This window comes from Octopus bimaculoides, chromosome 5, assembly GCF_001194135.2.
Source record: "Octopus bimaculoides isolate UCB-OBI-ISO-001 chromosome 5, ASM119413v2, whole genome shotgun sequence".
NCBI lineage: Eukaryota > Metazoa > Mollusca > Cephalopoda > Octopoda > Octopodidae > Octopus > Octopus bimaculoides.
In genome coordinates, this window is record NC_068985.1 from 96,249,006 (window position 1) to 96,254,866 (window position 5,861).

Consider the following 5,861-nt stretch of genomic DNA (forward strand, 5'->3'; position numbering starts at 1 on the left):
ATATATATATATATATATATATATATATATACGATGGGCTTCTTTCAGTTTCCGTCTACCAAATCTTTTGTTCTTCTATGATGAGAAAAAGCTATTAACCCTTTTAAAATCAACTTGCTTGAGACTGCCTCTGAAGCTATGATAGAAAGCTCTTGGTTTAATGAGATCTAAATTAATACCTTCCATTAGAATTTCATGTTCCAGACACCAGTTTGATAATAACAATGTTATTTTGCTAAATTCTTTGTTATTTTTTAAATTAATTCAAACAGAGGTAGTGTATTTCAACAGAAATATGGTAATAAAAGGGTTAATGAAGAGTGTTCTTTTGAATTTAAGTTAGTATATTGCTCTAGGTTTACAAAGAGGGTAATGAAATTACAATATCAATTCACAATCAAGTATGCGAGACTAAAGAAACTCTTCAGGTTACCTTAAAAGTTTCAAGAAAATATCACCCTTCTCCCCACAAAAGCACTCTTCACAAAGACCTCTTTCATATATTAGAGATATTCTTGTAGATATCTCCAAAACGCAAAATGTAAGTTGTTTTAACCATCAAACGCTATTGTAAATACACTAACTTGACTGGACAAATTTACATTTCTTCCAAAGCTAAAATCTCTTTGAATTATGATTTTTAGTGACATAACAATAGCTACAGACACTCTATTAAAAGAATGTCAGGTTTCATTATAAGCTTTTTTTTTCTTTTGTATTTTTTTTTTCCATCTCTTTTAGCAAAAACTTTATTCCAGTAACAGGAAATTCCTGCCACCATTTACCAACTTTAAATTAGTAACCTTCTTTATATATCCTGTTAGTTCTTACTTCATTGACACCAATCAAAGTATTGGTAGTAAACAGCATCCTGTTAATTCCTGTTTCATTGACACCAAAGTACTGATGGTAGACATTAGTACAAAACAGAAGGTAAACAGTATTTTTGTGTCAGTAAAGCAGAATTTAGTAGGAAACTAAATAAATGAATTTCTCATTTTACTTATTAAAAGATTATTAATTAATGGAAATACTGTGATTTCTTCTTAAAATAATTATCTACCTCAGACTTCATGCTGTGCTTTGTGAAATTGAAGCTAACGTTATTTTTTCAGTGTTAGCAACAACAAAGAAACATCAGATTCGGAAACATTTTATTTCTGGTAAGTTGGAAGGAAGAAGATCCTACTGCCATCACAGAAATGGCTGAGCTAGATAACAATAATAATGATAAAAAAAAAGTAGGTAGAAATTTTATAGGTGTATCCAATGTAAGTTCTAGTTGTGCAAGATCTGGAATGGGATCACAGACAAGCTGACAAAGAAGATTGATTTACTATGTGATAGATGCAGACAGCAGTAAATGTATAGAAGAAAAATTCCTTCAGATGCTTGGAAGGCTCCATTGATGTAGTTGTTAGACATGGAAAAAGTTCAAGGAGATAAAACTTCTGCTGGCATCAAAAGCTTTCTCTTTCAAAGCGAAGGGCATTTTGTATGATGCATGTGTATAAAGTGCAATGTTGCATGGCAATGAGATGTAGGTCTTTAATGTAGAGGATTTGTGAAGGTCAGAAAGACATGAGGTAAACATACTCTGCTAGATGTGTAATGATAATATGCATGAGCGACAGTGCACAAATGAGCTGAAAGCAAAGCGAGATCAAAGAGGAATTAAATATGGTGTGCAAAGGAAAAGACTACATAGGTACAGGCATGTGATGTATATGGAGGATGTTAGTTGTGTAAAGAAGTAGTGAGGGCTAAAAGTGGATGGAAACTATGGAAGAGGGAGACATCAGGAGACATGGATCCAAATGGAAACTGATCTTAAGAAGCTGAGCTTTTTAAAAATGGAGATGACAAATGACCTTAAAGAAAGACTAAGTGCTATGCAAACAAACATTCATCTGACCCTTGCAATCATGACAAAATTGAAGTAAAATTGGTGGTGGTGGTGGAGGAAGCTGGTCATCAACATCATTCCATGGCCACTTTACCATGTTTGGGCTAGACACCTTTTCTGTTACCAACACTTATTACCTGTTTCCAAGCAAATTAATATTTCCCCATGGCCAGACATGTTTCCAAGGAAGATTGAAAATAAATATCATTGCTAGTATGATGATGATGATGATGACGTTCATTTAGCAACCATCATGTAATGTCAAGACAAGGGTACACACAAACATACACATATATATACAATAAGCTTCTTTCAATTTCCATCTATTGAACTCACTCATTAGGCTTTGGGTGGCCTGAAACTCTAGTTGAAGACACATGCCCAAGGTGCCATGCTGAGGGACTGAACCCAAAACCAGATGGTTAGGAAGCAAACAGGATGAATATCTACATTTCGGCTTCTTGCCTTTTACATTTTTATTACGCCTCCATCTACTGCCCTGCCACTCTCTTCATTATTCTCTCATCTCTCACTCACTGTCTGACCTATCATTGAGTCATGCCACCTGTGTAGTGAGGCATGGCACAGGATCTGCTCATATTCAATCTCCTTTCCATTATCCTTTCTTATTGCCAGCCAACATTTTCTTCTATTCAGTCTCCTTACCAACAACCAGCATGTAGCTGTCTATCACCGTCTTGCTTTCATTTCTCCTGCCTATACCAACCTTTCATTTTTACACTGTTTCAAACATCAGCTCTTCTTTTACCTTCTTGCTCTAATCCAATATTTTTCACCACTGTCTTGCATTCACCTTCCTAGTTGTGTTGCTTTGAAAGAGTGGAAACAATGTGGTATAGAGGATTCTTTAGCCTTTCCTCTCCAGTGTTGATGTGGTGATAGAATGCATCCAATATAGAAGAGGTACTTGTCAAGTGATTCACAAATAAACAGATACAATGTGAAATAGAGAGAGTTCTTCACTCTTGCTTGTGACAAGACAGTAACTCTAGTGTTAGTGCCATAATAAAATGCACTCAGAACTTCGGTAAAAATGTTTGGCATTAAGAAGGGTGTCTAGCCTTATAGCCATAAAAAAAGACTCACATCAACTGAGCTGCTGGGAATATAAAGAAAATATGAAACTAACCTGACTTTTTATAATGTTAAAAATCTCAAAATTTGATGTAGATTTCTATTCCAGCTAATGGAGATTAAAGAGGGTTTAAAAACTCACTAAAGTATTTCTTGCTATTCTAATAAGAATTAAAACACTCGTGTAAACTGTGTACATTTTATGAAAAGTCACAAATGTTTAAAGCAGTAAATTCTTTACATAATGAAACAGGAAGCTTTAAAATACTTTTTATTTCAACAAAATTAAGACAAATGTTTTAAGTGGTTGAAAACATGCTTGGAGAATTAAAAAAAACTAATGTAGACTCAAATATGCTGAGAAAAAAAAATGCATTAGACAACGATGAATATTTTATTTCTTTTTCCTTATTTTCATCAACAAACACAAAAGATAACTACAGACATGTTTAACTTTCATTGAAGTTCATTACAAGTGTCTATTATCACTGCAACTTGCTAAAATATAAGTGTTTGAATCACTTAGTAATTATAAAGAAATATATATTTGTTGGCATAAATAAAGAATAGTTTTTAGAAACTATATAAATCTGAAATACCAATATTTATAGAACAAATTTGATTTGCTAAGCGTTATATATCATTAGTATTCAGTATTTTTTACACATTTTAATTTTCAAATATAAATGTAAGAATAATTCAAAGCCTTATTCAAAAAGGTAGTGTAGTAGACAGCATTTTTTTTCCTATGCTAAATCAAGTAAGAAATAATTTATATGAAGGCTAGATTATGAATGAATAAATTAACAGACCACTGCTAAACACATTCTCAGATCAAGATGTAAATGAAAAAAATAAAGGCTATAAAAATAGAAGTTTAATCTTAATATTGCTATATAAAAATTTAATTATTTATAGAGTGGGGAAAAAGAAAATGTTTTAATCATACTGACGTGTCAATATAACTAGATTGCTGTTGGATTGTTTATAATCTACAAGCAATTTATAACACAGAAACAATAAGATCTAAATAGTACTTTGCAGTATCCTTTTGGTCATATCAATTAATAAAATAAACTAATTCAGCAATTTAAAGGAAATCATTTGACTGGCCTTATAAGTCTACACAACTGTAACAGACATTTTAAAAGTACTACACATAGGGAAAAGTATGTTTAACCTTCTCAGTATAAAAGTATACAATGTAATTTTTTTTTTGTTTTTTTGTTTCATATATATATCAACTTCCTGAGACAACTACAATTGTTGCTACAGAGATTTTAGTCATGTTTCTCATTGACATTAGATGAAGACTCAGCGCAGATTTTTCAATAGTACTACAAGTGGAAATATAAAGTCATTATTCAGAAGCAGTTTATAAGAAGACTAAAATCAGATTACTAGTGTCAACTGTAAACTGAGAGGAGTAAGTATGCTTAAGACTGAAGCATATGATAGAAAATAAGATAAAAAATAAATTGAAAGGGAAATAATTTTGGCCTTTGGTCACTCCAGAGTGTATATATTTAGTCGTTATGGCATCCTGTGTATGAAATAAGAGCCATCTCAAGTACTAATTTTACTTATAGTCTATTCTTGACCAGCTCTTTTATTCATATAACAATTATTTTTCAAGAGCTTCTAAAAAAAAAAAAATAGATATACTTTGCTTGACATCAAAAGCACTTCAGATCTTAAAAAGATATTTTGGGGGAATAATTGTCTCACAATTAAATACAAAGAAAACTCAAATATATTAAACAAAGAAAAATATGAGATGACTTTGTTTGATTAAATATCTACTTATTCAAAGATAGGTAACAAGTACAGATATTGCCAGACTAAGTCAGACAAATTAGTAACTCTACATGCAGAACATAAATATTTCTTTTAAGTATTGATTGGTGTGCCAATTATTCTAGGTTTTTATTATTTCAGTTGTATTTGATTTAGATCTGAGAATGACTACCCCAAAACCAAAATGTATCTTGAAATCTCGCTTTTTAACAACAATGGCTTTGTAGAGAGAAAAAGAAATCATTGACATAATCTATGAATATGCAACCTTATCATCAATTAATAAGGAAAGAGAACTAGATAAGGTTAGTAAAATTAGATTTTCAAGTGCCAGAGGTTGGTAAGACAGAAGTAAAAGAAAAATTAAGTAGCAGCATTCAGTTAGTAGAGTTGGAGAGAAAGGATTACAAATTTTTAGGGATACTTTTAAGTGATGATACAAAAGATAGGAAGCTGCAGTAAACAGATTTTATATTAATTACAGTGGAAAAACAAAAAAACTAGCTAAAAATAAAATACAACACAATAGCATGCAAGGGCTTACAATGCTAAAACTAAACAAATGTTAAAAACCAAAGTATTTCTTGGTTTTTCAAAAGAAACCTATGTCATTATGAATGTCAGAAGAGTTTTCCAAGAGAAACTGGAAGAATAAACACACTTAACAACTACATACAATGTAGGCCTTAAATATTAAATGCACAGTTTTAAGTTTATTTTATGTATTATAGAAACCAAAACCAAGTGAGCAAATTTTCAAAAACAAAGAATAATTTCCTCAAAATAGCAATTATTACCAATTAAAATCCAATGAAAATTATAAATTGACTCTAAATAGTAACAAAGCATTGTTTATACATCAAGTGATTTATATTGAAAAACTTTTATGAAAATCACCAAAATTAATATACACAGCAGCAAATGATGTTAGACTTCATTATTCAAAATATAGAATGAAAACTTTGCAATATGTATCAGAGTTCTCTCCAATTCCTTACTCTGTTGGTTCAGACCCTATTTCTTGCTAACACCAACAACTCACATTTTACTATCCTATTATATA

The 5,861-nt window shown here is 31.1% G+C and overlaps 1 protein-coding gene across 2 annotated transcripts in view; it reads right to left on the bottom strand.

Moving 5' to 3' along the window:
* LOC106880730 (heat shock factor 2-binding protein) overlaps positions 1 to 5,861 on the bottom strand; it is a 228,874-nt gene that overhangs the window by 164,627 nt on the left and 58,386 nt on the right. The gene's annotated exons all lie outside the window — the stretch shown is intronic.